Source organism: Triturus cristatus, chromosome 6 (assembly GCF_964204655.1).
Source record: "Triturus cristatus chromosome 6, aTriCri1.1, whole genome shotgun sequence".
Lineage (NCBI taxonomy): Eukaryota > Metazoa > Chordata > Amphibia > Caudata > Salamandridae > Triturus > Triturus cristatus.
In genome coordinates this window covers 509,218,181-509,231,955 of record NC_140589.1, presented here as the reverse complement: position 1 = coordinate 509,231,955, position 13,775 = coordinate 509,218,181, and the positions used below count along the sequence as shown (strand labels likewise).

Genomic DNA, 13,775 nt, shown 5'->3' with positions numbered 1-13,775 from the left:
TGCACTCCTTCATAAAAAAAGACACACTGAACCACCAATGAAAAAAAAACCATGCACTGGCCAAACAAAATTGTCAAAGTCAATTTTGTCCCTCATGCTTGACTACAGAAAGTATAGAATGATTTTAGATGTTTGTGCTTTGTCAGAGACCAGCATCTGGATGACGAGTAAAAGGTTTCAGAGGGTCTGTCTGAGCACAACAAAAACCAGGGCTAGTAAAATAAAGGGTGCATCCATGCCTAGCTTACACAATTTGTAAATTATTCAGGCATATTAATCAATAAGTTCAAATGCAACATTAAACATGATTTAGCTCTGTTGGTATTAAAACATCACCTAACAGCACACAAATACAAAGTACACAAATTACTTGCACAATAAAAAAGAAACAGGGATGCAAAAAAAAAAAAGACTAATCATTTGTGATATCCGCTGTGCGGATTTTACAAGCAAGTTGTGGCAGTCTTTAATTCTGATGAGAACAAACACTATTCTCCAAATTATTATTTTAAATGTTATTTCAAAAGCACATATTTAATAAAATTACAAGTACTCAGTCAAATAACTTTATTTGGCTAAATAGCCATAAAATTACAAAAACATAAAAATGCATTACATAATAGTCAATATTGTAATTTAAATAAAAAAAACAGAAATAGAAAAACTAATTAACACCACAAAATACATAAAATTCCTGAGTAATGCATAAATGGTTGAAACAGATCAAACTGCGATCAAAAATTAAAACCGAAACCCTTTACTTCATGCTATCTTATCCCCAGTCGGTGTATGGCATGCTTAAACCATACCCACACGCATGAACGCCAGTGACACCTGGCATTCATAGACACACATTAAGACACTTGCTTGCACGTTAACATCCTGATACAACACCCTTTATCTTCTTAATTGGTGAGCTCAGGGGCACCCTCTGATTTCAGAATTTCTTGCTGGTTTTAACATTCTATACAGACTCTTTTACTCTTTAACGGTATGGTATACACACCACCCGGTTTATATCATGACTTGACCCTGGTGAGGTGAAGGAGTATGAGTTCTAACATTTCTTGGACCCCCTTGAGACCCAATTCTCATTTTGCCTTTTTATCACTTTATAGAGTTGAAAATTCCCTGATGAAGGACACCTAGCCCAAAATGCATTGGGATTGTTGAAATTTACAAGCCTAAAACATCGATCTGCATATTGAAATGCATGTAAAAGAACACAATTGGAATACACTTTTGGAGTATTTTTATTGACACAGATAAACTTGTATACATCCCCCCGTGGGATAGAAGCAGTGTGATTAGGTGAAGCCTTCCTTGGTGGGAAGCACACCATTCTGATCCATAGGTTTTGCCATGAGGGATTTAGAAATAGATTGACATAAAAATAAAAAAAACTATTTATTATAGTGCTTGTCGAAGTATCTGTGGACAGGCAGATAATTACTGGATCCTCATTTTCTATAATCAAATTCTCATTAAACAAGGTTGGGTCAACAAAATCCCCACTTAATTTCCAGGCCCTTATTAGCTGAATAAACAACAGGATTTGCCTCAATAGTTTTGCTCCTGTTATCACCAATTAAATGTATAGATAATACAAGGTGGTTATGGTCACTTACACAATTCAGAGTGATTTTAAAATCAGCTGTTAACTAAATTCTCTGGACAACAATATGAAATTGATCATGCTACATTTGAATGAAATGAAATGAAAACAGTACTTGTAAAGCATCAGGTCACTCAAACACAGCATCCTGGTGCTAGCTCAAACACCAATCCTCAAATAAACCATTGCAAAATAAATCAATTAAAAAACATCTAAGAATAACACAAACGGAGGAAATGGAAGGAGTTGAGACCCCTGAGGCAAAGCTAGTAAGACTGGGCAACGACAGTTTATCTGGCACTCAAGAACAACCAAGTTTGTTTTCAGGCTCTTCTTAAAGCTGGCTTCATTTGTCATAAGACAAAGAGAACCAGGAAGCTGGTTCCAAACCTTGGATCCCAAGGCAACTAAAGATTTGCCTCCTACAGATTTTTGACTGAAAGTAGGAGGTTTTAGTGAAATGGATTTTAAGGTCTATGCGTTCTCTGCATCCTGTAATGACAGAAGCATTCGGATAAATATTCGAAGGCCAGTAACATGGAAGGACCTAAAAACCAGAACCAAAGATTTAAAAAGAAGCCTTTTGTGAATAGACAACCTATGTATGAGACATCAGGACCTGTTTGCAGTGTCCTTCCACTGTGGAAATATGGATTTTCCTGGTCAGTTATGTCCCCTATCTTGGACCCCAACGGTTCTATGTGCATGTCGCAAGTACATGTATGTTCCCTCCAGTTCCAGTATTGATGACGCAAACACATGCGTGTCCACCGTCAACATGTCCTCTGCCAGATCCGCCATGAATAGGCCGGATATTCCATTCTTAAATATGAAAGGCCACCGGCTTTATATGGTTCACTTATGCCATTTTTCAGTCCAGGCAAGTAGGCCCTGATTCTGTCATCAAACTCTTCTTGCCTTCTGCCTCTAAAAGCTCCAGTCCGAGCCTGCATCTGTGACCATGAACTTTGTCTCATTCTCTGCGCTGCTCACGAAGCCTGACATCAGCTTACTCTCTGCCAAGAACTGTATTTCACCTTCGAATTATCTGCTTCCCCCTCAGCCGATGCATTCCTGCCTAGTAGTTTAAGTAAACATTCTTCCAGTTACCAAGCAAAAGGCCCGGCTTCTCTGTCTTCATGCAAGTAATTCATAGCCCCGTTACCATGGAATATTCCTACCCCCTCGCATTTAGTGTAGACACTTAGACGCTTGTACATGCACGCACAGTCAGTATAGAATAGATTTTGTCCGAGAGCCCTTCCCTTGTGGATAACACAGTTCTTTAAACATAGGATGTTAGATATGATTTGGGATTAGGTTGACTTGACCTCCCAGACTTCTCGTCTCCACATATAGAGCTAAATGTCAAGTCCCCGTCACCCCCTAGTTACACGTCAATTACACGTCATACTGCTGCGCGCGCATCCATGCCAAGTATTATCTTATAGATCCACCTATACATGACATCACAACCAATCATGTTCCTTTTTACTCATTATTACACCCATTTTCGGTTACGCAAACCAAACGTCAATGTCCTTATCAATTGTTACGCCTACTGTATTCACTTCATTATAATGTATGTATTATAAAAGTTACTGCTTGTCAATAAAGTATGTACTTCACTTCCTGAACCCCCGTGGTGATGGAACTTGAGGCATCCGATTATAATCGCTTATTGGAATAAAGCCCATTCCGAAACTCTAATATCACGGATTCTGCCTCTCATTTTACTGAGCTATTTTATAATGTTTCTGTACCAAATTCAGTCCCGGTAAAGGAGAAATATTTACCACATGATGGCGCCCGAACAGGGACACTTTCTCATCTCACGCGCCGGCGGTGTGTTGCAGGCCCGGTCTCCTGCCACAGCTGGACGGACAATAACGCGTACCGGCAGGATTTCCTGTATCTCCCTCCGGTCAAGCGGGGGCGACTGAGACTGCAATCAACACCCAGACGAGGCGGTGAGAAGTGCGAAGTATCCCGACCAGAGCCTAGCTGAGAGAGCAAGATCCGAGGTATACAGAGACCCACCAGTCCGAAGTCAAGCCCAGTGTCCGACGAGTCGAGTCGAGTCGAGTCCGGTCCGGTTCAAGTTCAAGTTACTGAGGCCTTCCGTTTCCGAAGCTACCCGGTGAGTACCATTGCTGGGGAGGCATTTCTGACGTGCACATAGGTTGTGCCGGTCAAGACGGGTTTGGGTACACAAATCCGGTCTGCACTGTTTTAGCAGTGTATCTGTACTGTTTAGCAGTATATCAAGTATTCCGAAGTATTCCGAAGTGTCTAGTTATTGTCTAGTTATTGTCGAGAATTAAGCTTGGTGATTAGTTATGCAGACGATCATCATTGTTGTTTCAGTTAATGGTTTAATGTTAAATGTTTAAAGTGTTTAAGTATGTTCTGAATATCGTGGTATGAATGACTGTTCATTATCGTGTTTATTGTATTAAGTCTGTTCAAATTCAAGTATCAGGTCAAAATCAAGTATAAGGTCAGTTCTCAATATGCCGCTCTTTTCGAAATTAAGACAGATCACTACCAGAAAAGGGGTTCTCGAAGAAGCCGTCCCTATTCCCCCTAGGGACACTCCAGGGCACTTTATGTATCACAAACATGGCTTAGACGCTATATTATTTCTTGATTTATGGGTAGACTATACCAAGGGATTACCAGAAAGTCAAAGGTGGCCCACAGCGGGGACTTGGGATGCAGAGTGCATCATGAAAGTCGAGGAAGAGTTATGGAAAAGAAAAGTCAGACAGTCACAGAAAGACGCCGTTGAATTATGGCGTAAAGAATCACATAGACGAACAGAAAAAGCACGTAGACAGGAGGAGAAGAGTAAAGAGAATTCCAATAAAGTTCGAGAGAATCTATTAATTGAGGAAGGTATCCGAGTAAAATCAGAACGAGTAGACAGACAAAGAAATGCCCTTATGAATGGTATGTATCCTCTCCTGGCCGAAGGATTACCTAAGGCTACTCCAGAGACACCAAAAGACTTGCCAACCCCATTGTTCCCAATAAAGGTACATCCTAAGGGGCATCCTAGAACCGCAGAAGATGTTTTTCTTTCCTCATATTTAGATGACGCAGCTCCCGAGTATGCTAACTCTGCCCTACATAGACCGCATACCAGGGAGGTTCAACGCCAAGATCCAGTACCCGTATCCCTGCAGCAACAAATCGAGTCACAAGTTCCGGCAAGCACATCTGTTTCTGTATCCGCTCCTACAGCTACTTCTATGGCTGTGTCCACACCTGTAGTTGCTGTGTCACGTTCGACGAATCCTTTTACACCCGACGCCCCAGATGGGGCCGCGGGAGGAGCTACCAATGTCTTTTCTACGCCACCCAGAATAAATAAACTTACTTTTCAAGAGTCAGCGCATTCACGTACACCCAAACTCCTTAGTACCCGTACGCTTAAGGAACTTCTTATAGACTGTAGATATGACCCGGTGCCTGGAAAGGAGGACGAAATGACCCTAGCATCATTGCGTATCAGACGAGCCGCAGTGTATTTAGCGAAGTTACCAGGAATGACTGCGCATCTAGATAATATATATCATTTTGTCCAAACAGGACGAGATCCAGAATGTATTTACAGAGCTATGGAATACCAGAAAGTAGAGATACAGGGGGAACTGTTACGTTTCCTCATAAACTGTGTGATCAGAAATCAAGACCGACCGGGGGTAGACCCGGAAGCCATGAAAATTCTTACAAGATGGAGCCAGAATATATCGGAAGGGAGACATGATAAACAAAACTGTATAATAGCCATGTGCCGAAAGATCCGTAAAGAAATAGAACGCCTACACGAAGAGCGATTAGAGGTAGACGAGTTCGAACAAAACGAGGAAGAAGGGTCAGGACTGCCCACAGGACAGTCGGACACCATAGCCTATGTAGGTAGAGGAAGATCTTGTAATAGGAGTAAGACTAGATATCACACTGACTCAATACATCCGATATGTCCAGATAATAACAGAAATTTTCAAATACCTATAATTAACATAAGGTCTAACGAGCATTCGTTCCAAACCGCCGACAAACTACTACAAGAACGAAGGGGTTATCATTTCCTCGATTCTATGGATGAACAAGATTTAGCCAGGGCAGCTGTCCATTGGGTGGACAGTCCCGGAAAATATAGTGATGATACAGTAGTACGCACATTTTTGAATCTTACCCCAGATGAACAAAGGTTAGCTGGGATTTATATGATTCAACAACTCATTATACTATATCGGAGTCAGCATTCGGACCCTGGTCCCTTGCCTGACATACTGACTGAATTACTTATGAATAAATGGAGAGGTCCAGGTACTGAATTAATTAAAGAAATTCTAGAATCAAGAAAGCAGTATATTCTTTTTGTATGTTCAGAACATGTTCCATTGTCTGTCAAGGAAAGAACTACGTATCACATAGATAGACAGAATCCCTTACGAGAAGTGCACCCAATAAAGGGTGAGGACAACGAGTTTAAACGCGTATTTGTATATACGCCTATATCGAAAATAGAATTGTTAGAAATGAAGAAAGTAGTACCCAGTCATGACAAGGACCCAGCGGGGTTTCACCGAGAAATTAAAGACATGTTACTCATGGGAGAATATACCTACCCCGACATTATGACAATATTAAAGGTGTTGATGCCTGCTGGCATTTATGAGAAACTCAAGGAAAAAGAGTGGGAGGTAGGTGATCAAAAGATAGAATGGTCAGCATTAGAAGCAGAAGAAAGGGCCCGAGGTCCAGGTTCGGGGCTTGGGGACAAAACTAAGGCATTACCAGGACTACTAGTACAGGTACTGCCACGTTTATTAACTACGAAAAAGGAAGATTGGGGTACAATTTCAGCCTGTAAACAGAAGCAAGACGAAGACACTAGTGATTACTATGCCCGTTTTGAAAAATGTTTTGGTATAAATAGTGGCATAAAAGCAAGTAGCGAATCATACCCACATCTGTTTGTAACAAAATTAGTAGAAAATGCTCTGCCCCCAGTAAAGAATAGAGTATTAAAATTCGAGAGTACCTGGCAAGGTAACACTCCAACACAAATGTTACAAATGTTACAGTACCACCACAATAGAATTAAAGAGGAACAAGAACATGAACACAGACGCATGAAAGACACGAAAATGAAAATGCTAGTTTCCCAGACAGTTCCAGCTGAAGGACATAAAAAGGGTATGACACATTCCGATTCAGCAGGACCTGTAAAGGGGACATGCAATTATTGTAAAAAGCCAGGCCATTACGTACACGATTGTCCAGTTTTAAAACATAATATCGCCATAGGTAAAACACAAGAAAGATCACGGCCACTAAGACAAGATCAGAATGAACAAGGAGCTATGCAGCATGCCCAGGCCATGCCAGCCTCACAACAGCCAATACAGTTTGTGCCAGCTGCACCACCGTTGCCTGCTGCTGCCACACAGACGACAACACGACAAATGTATCAGACCGCACAGTATGAATATCCCGAGTATCAGCGTTACGCATGAACAAGCCTAGAGAGGGAAGTTGACTTACCCCTTATCGAGATTCCTGTAGATCAAGAAGGACCTTATGTACATAGTAAATTATTAGGTCAAGATAGAAAATTTTTACTCGATACAGGGGCAAGTCGAACAACTATAAAACGTAGTGAAGTTCCAGGGGCACCCCTCTCAGGCTCACAGAATATTTCCCTTGGTTTTTCAGGAAAACCTATTGTTAATGAAGTATCACAGCCTTTGCCACTTACGATAGGACCTCTGACCCGAACTACAGATTTACTGCTTACTAAATCATGTCCAGAAAACTTGTTAGGAATAAAAACGTTGAAAGCCCTAGGAGCCATAATATGTTGTTCTCCGGAAGGAGTAAGGTTGTTTTTACGTGATTTTAAAGGTCACTATGTATCTAGAGACATGGATCCCCGACTGCAGACTTTACCTACACACCTATGGGCACAAGGCCCTACTGATGTTGGTTGCATGAATATTACACCATATCGAGTCACACTAAAGGCAGGAGTGGTGCTACCACGAATGCGACAATACAAGTTACCACCAGATGCTGTAGTGGCTTTACTACAAATCATTGACGAGCTCATTGCCCAAGGAGTAGTTGTGGAAACAGACTCCAATATATGTAATTCACCGATAATACCGATTCTTAAACGAACAGATCCTACAGCGCCGCCAGTATATCGATTGGTTATTGATCTGCGCGAATTAAACAAATGCATTGTGCCACAATTCCCTGTGGTCCCAGATATCTCGTCATTACTGACAGCCATTGATTCCGAAGCGACATTCTTTACTGTAATTGATCTCAAAAACGCCTTTTTCAGCGTCCCAATAGATCAGGAAAGCCAATATTTGTTCGGATTTAGTTTAAATGGGCGTAGCTTTAAATTCACACGCGCACCTCAAGGATTTACAGAAAGCCCCAGCATCTATAGCCAAGCACTGAAACGAGAACTTGACAGTATCCACATGCCAGTCAACACTGCTTTGCTTCAATATGTCGATGATCTGCTGATTACCGCAAGAAGCGAACCTGAATGTGAGAAAGCATCACTGACAGTTTTACAATTTCTGGCCGAAAAAGGGCACAAGGTGTCCCCTTCTAAGCTGCAATTCTGTATCCAGCAAGTTGTTTATCTTGGACACTCGCTGGACAAGGAGGGAAGGCAGCTTACACCCGACCGTATTCAGTTAATAGCTAACATGCCAATACCCAAGACACAAAAGGAGGTACGGGCTTTCATAGGCCTCACTTCATATTGTAGGCAGTGGATCCCTCAGTATGCATTTCTAGCAAAACCACTCATTCAATTGACAACACAGGAGGCAGCCACATCGACTGTTCTCCCTTGGACTCAGGAACACACACAAGCTTTTGAAAGCCTAAAGAAAGCTTTATGTCAAGCACCCGTTTTAGCAACGCCATGTTACAAAAAACAGTTTACACTCTTTGTTACAGAACGCGAAGGTACTGCTTTGTCAGTACTCACACAGGATCAAGCAGGAGCACACAAACCATGTGCCTATTTCTCTAGTACATTAGATCCCGTAGCTCAGGCTCTGCCTGCGTGCCTGAAATCAGTAGCAGCGACAGCTTTAGCAATCAGACAAAGCGATGCCATAGTGTTAGGACATCCATTGACAGTTCAAGTACCCCACGCAGTAGAGGTTCTTGTAAATAGAACGCAAACACAACACTTGACTATAGCGCGACTTACAGGATATGAACTTACATTGTTTCAGCCACATATAGAAATAAGACGCTGTAACACATTGAATCCGGCCACACTTTTGCCAGTAACCGGAACAGACCCACTAGCCCATGACTGTATTGAAGTTATTACTGTAACGACAAAACCCAGACAAGACTTGACCGATGTTCCATTGTCAGATCCAGACTTGACATTTTATGTCGATGGTTCATGCATGAGAACAAGTACAGGAGAGTTAGTAGCCGCTTATGCAGTCACAACAGATACTGAAGTCATTGAAACTAATCGTATAAATACTTTGTCAGCTCAAGCCGCAGAGCTCATCGCTCTGACGCAAGCCTGTATTCAAGCCACGAATAAAAAAGTCAACATATACACTGATTCACGTTATGCATTCGGAGTTGTACATGACTTCGGCGTGCTGTGGCGAGAGAGAGGTTATTTAACTTCCCACGGTGCCCACATTCAGCACGGACCCCTCATTCACGCATTATTAAATGCAATACATCTACCCACTGAAATATCAATTATGAAATGTAAGGCCCATACGAAGGTTACTGATATCATTTCCCAAGGCAATGATCTAGCCGACAGAACAGCTAAACTGACTGCTCAAGCTCAGACCCCCGACATGACAAAGACAATAGTCCCGACACAGACACATTGTATGACCGTTAAAGATCCTACTCTTGACGTAATTGACATACAGACACATGCTACACCAGACGAAATAAAGAAATGGACCGAGTTAGGAGGGATCCAAACGGACCAAGGATGGATGATGAAGGAAAGGTCTGTATGGTTCCTTCCTGATTCAATGGTCCAAGTCGTAATTAACACTATACATAGTCCGGCACATCTAGGAGAAAAAGCTATGCTAGACAGCATTCAACACATTTGGTTCAATAAACATTTACGAGCAGCAGCAAAACAAAAGGTCCGTACCTGTATGATCTGTTGCCAGTTCAACCCAGGAAAAAGTGTTCCCGTAGAACAGGGTGGATTTCATCCTCCTGATCACCCTTTTGAAGTCCTACAGATGGATTATATCCAGATGGAACGATGTCGAGGATTCAAATATGTTCTCGTAGTTGTCTGCGCTCTGTCCCGTTGGACAGAGGCGTACCCGGTTTCAGATTACACTGCCCCGACTACTGCCAAACAGTTGGTTCGAGAATTCTTCCCACGATACGGTTTACCACGTGTTGTCTACTCAGATAACGGCCAGCCGTTCTCATCCGAATTAATGAAACACGTTTCACTTCTGCTAGGATATCAGTGGAAATTCCACTGTGTCCGACATCCCGAGGCAGCAGGTCTCGTAGAAAGACATAATCAGACACTGAAAATCAGACTGTCCAAAATATGCAGAGAGAAAGGGGTCGACTGGATAGTAGCATTACCAGTTGCACTTTTTTACATGAGAATGGTAGCACACTCTAGAACAGGGCTATCCCCGTATGAGGTGATCTTCGGTAGACCACCGAATATGTGGGGGACGCCTATACCACGCAAAATAACTGATATTGACTGTAACATGCTGACAGATTACTTGGCTTCCTTGATGTCTGCACTACAATCTTCTCGTTCACAGGTAGCTGCAGCCTTTCCCGACAACACTGAGGTGAAACCCCATGACGTGGTTCCGGGGGATCTTGTCTTTGTGAGAAATTTCGACCGAAAGACTCAACTGGAGCCCAGGTGGAAAGCACCCAAGTTGGTCCTGTTGACCACACGAACAGCCGTGAAGATCGAGGGCCGCAAGGGCTGGATTCATTCAAGCCACATCAAGAAATTTCATGGACTATCTTCGGATATAGACATTGTGCCCTGCACTCCCTCACAGACTGATACAAAGCTTCCTTTTGTTGAACCGAACAAATCTGAAAATTACAAACTAAAGCTTAGGCCCACCAAGTCGAGCAATTTGATTGTTTAAGTCCTCTCCAAGGTGAAGCGGTTGAATTGTCTCTGACATGTATCCCTTGGACCTGAGTAGAGAAAATACCCGAAAAATGTTGAAACGACAGGCGTATTGTAAATCACTGCGTAGCCACTGCATAGTGACATTATTAATTTTGTTTTTATTGAGTCTTTTAATAATTATTACAAGTATGTTGTTGCACATATATTACCCTATTTCTAGACATGTTTATAATGTTGCTGCTGAACATTCTTTTAGTGACTTACCTCCGCATGAATTGTCTTATAGACTTGCGCTGCGCAATAACACTTTCATTAGTATGTTACATCATTCCCATCAGACTAGTAACGCCACCAATTGTTGGGTGTGTGGCCGACTCCCTCCCTACCAGAATTATGAAGGAGTCCTGCTTTTCTTTCCACATCCATTTACACATAATGGCTCCTGTGGAGCATGGTTTAGTTTAATTAATTCCATAGACTCAGACACAGCAGTTTACCAAGACCATTGGATATGGGGAAACCTGAACCTAGTTTTATTCAAAGTCTGTTACCCTGACAAGGAGGGTCGCCCCAAAAGAACAGGAACTGATCTAGAAAATGAAGTATATGGATTAGGTAATTTTACACCTAATCTCATGATTCTAAATGTCGTATCCGAAGTTGAGCTAGTCTTACCCACCATGTCAGTATTCCCAGCAAAAGGTGAATTATGTGTAAGAAAGGTTGGTTCCATACATATGGGCCACAGTCAATGCACTACTACCGTAGAATTCAGTGACCAAGGCAAATCTTCATTCAGAGCTTCTCGCCACTCCTACTTCATATGTGGTCAGACTGCATATATGCGTCTACCCCTAGATTGGGATGGTACCTGCTACATTGCATTCCTTTTGCCACCTGTTTTCCTAGCTCCTCCTGATTATTACAGAAATATTCATTTAGTACACAACAGAAAACGGAGAGATCTCCCCATTGTCGATTACACTGAGACGGCATGGGACAAGTATGTAGATTTTAATAAAGGCATCTTTCCCTATATAGGTACTGTTACTAATAGTAAGCTGATACGTAGATTAACTAGAACCCTTGAAGCAGTAGTGAATGAGACTATTTCCGCCTTAGGCAATTTAACGGAAGAGCAGTCTGCTATGCGGATTGTTGTGCTTCAAAATCGTCTTGTCCTTGACGTCATCCTGGCTGATAGGGGCGGAGCTTGTAGGGTCATCGGATCAAGCTGTTGCGTATTCATACCAGAAAATTCGCCATCTGTATATAAAGCCATCACTCGCCTTCATAAGATTGTAAGCCAGATACACCAGAACCCAGGCACTTGGACTTGGTCCAGTTGGTTTTGGAATGCGGTATCAGCCTGGGGATGGAGAGTTCTATCCTTCCTAGGTATTGGCCTTCTCATACTATTCAGTTGCTGTCTATGTCTACAATGTGGACCAGCGATTTGTGGTCTGTGTGCCACATCGTGTATCCCACATCAAGATTTTCATTCAAGATCCCGGAAGAAGAAAGAAGAACAAATGATGCTATATGAACAGATCAATGGATTGATGAAGATTGATATCTCTTGAAGGGCAAGTAGGGGACAAGGAGGGAATGTGGAAATATGGATTTTCCTGGTCAGTTATGTCCCCTATCTTGGACCCCAACGGTTCTATGTGCATGTCGCAAGTACATGTATGTTCCCTCCAGTTCCAGTATTGATGACGCAAACACATGCGTGTCCACCGTCAACATGTCCTCTGCCAGATCCGCCATGAATAGGCCGGATATTCCATTCTTAAATATGAAAGGCCACCGGCTTTATATGGTTCACTTATGCCATTTTTCAGTCCAGGCAAGTAGGCCCTGATTCTGTCATCAAACTCTTCTTGCCTTCTGCCTCTAAAAGCTCCAGCCCGAGCCTGCATCTGTGACCATGAACTTTGTCTCATTCTCTGCGCTGCTCACGAAGCCTGACATCAGCTTACTCTCTGCCAAGAACTGTATTTCACCTTCGAATTATCTGCTTCCCCCTCAGCCGATGCATTCCTGCCTAGTAGTTTAAGTAAACATTCTTCCAGTTACCAAGCAAAAGGCCCGGCTTCTCTGTCTTCATGCAAGTAATTCATAGCCCCGTTACCATGGAATATTCCTACCCCCTCGCATTTAGTGTAGACGCTTGTACATGCACGCACAGTCAGTATAGAATAGATTTTGTCCGAGAGCCCTTCCCTTGTGGATAACACAGTTCTTTAAACATAGGATGTTAGATATGATTTGGGATTAGGTTGACTTGACCTCCCAGACTTCTCGTCTCCACATATAGAGCTAAATGTCAAGTCCCCGTCACCCCCTAGTTACACGTCAATTACACGTCATACTGCTGCGCGCGCATCCATGCCAAGTATTATCTTATAGATCCACCTATACATGACATCACAACCAATCATGTTCCTTTTTACTCATTATTACACCCATTTTCGGTTACGCAAACCAAACGTCAATGTCCTTATCAATTGTTACGCCTACTGTATTCACTTCATTATAATGTATGTATTATAAAAGTTACTGCTTGTCAATAAAGTATGTACTTCACTTCCTGAACCCCCGTGGTGATGGAACTTGAGGCATCCGATTATAATCGCTTATTGGAATAAAGCCCATTCCGAAACTCTAATATCACGGATTCTGCCTCTCATTTTACTGAGCTATTTTATAATGTTTCTGTACCAAATTCAGTCCCGGTAAAGGAGAAATATTTACCACACCACTTCTTGCCCCCATTTTGACTACTAGGTTTTCTAACTCCGATTTAGCCCTGGTCTCTACTAACCAGATCCAGGGCCTGTGCTCTGATTAAAAGTACATGGTTAGGTATAAATATAGTAATGGAATGCTGGAGTGCCTTGTGGGGTTGAGAGTGTGTCAGTTGGAGTGTGTAGGCTGAAAAGCAAGGAGGCCACTCCTGGTGGGGCTGAACTTCCTATC

At 42.4% G+C, this 13,775-nt stretch overlaps 1 protein-coding gene across 1 annotated transcript in view; it reads right to left on the bottom strand.

Moving 5' to 3' along the window:
- Positions 1–13,775, bottom strand: part of OGFRL1 (opioid growth factor receptor like 1) — a 164,063-nt gene that overhangs the window by 20,829 nt on the left and 129,459 nt on the right. The window lies entirely within an intron of this gene.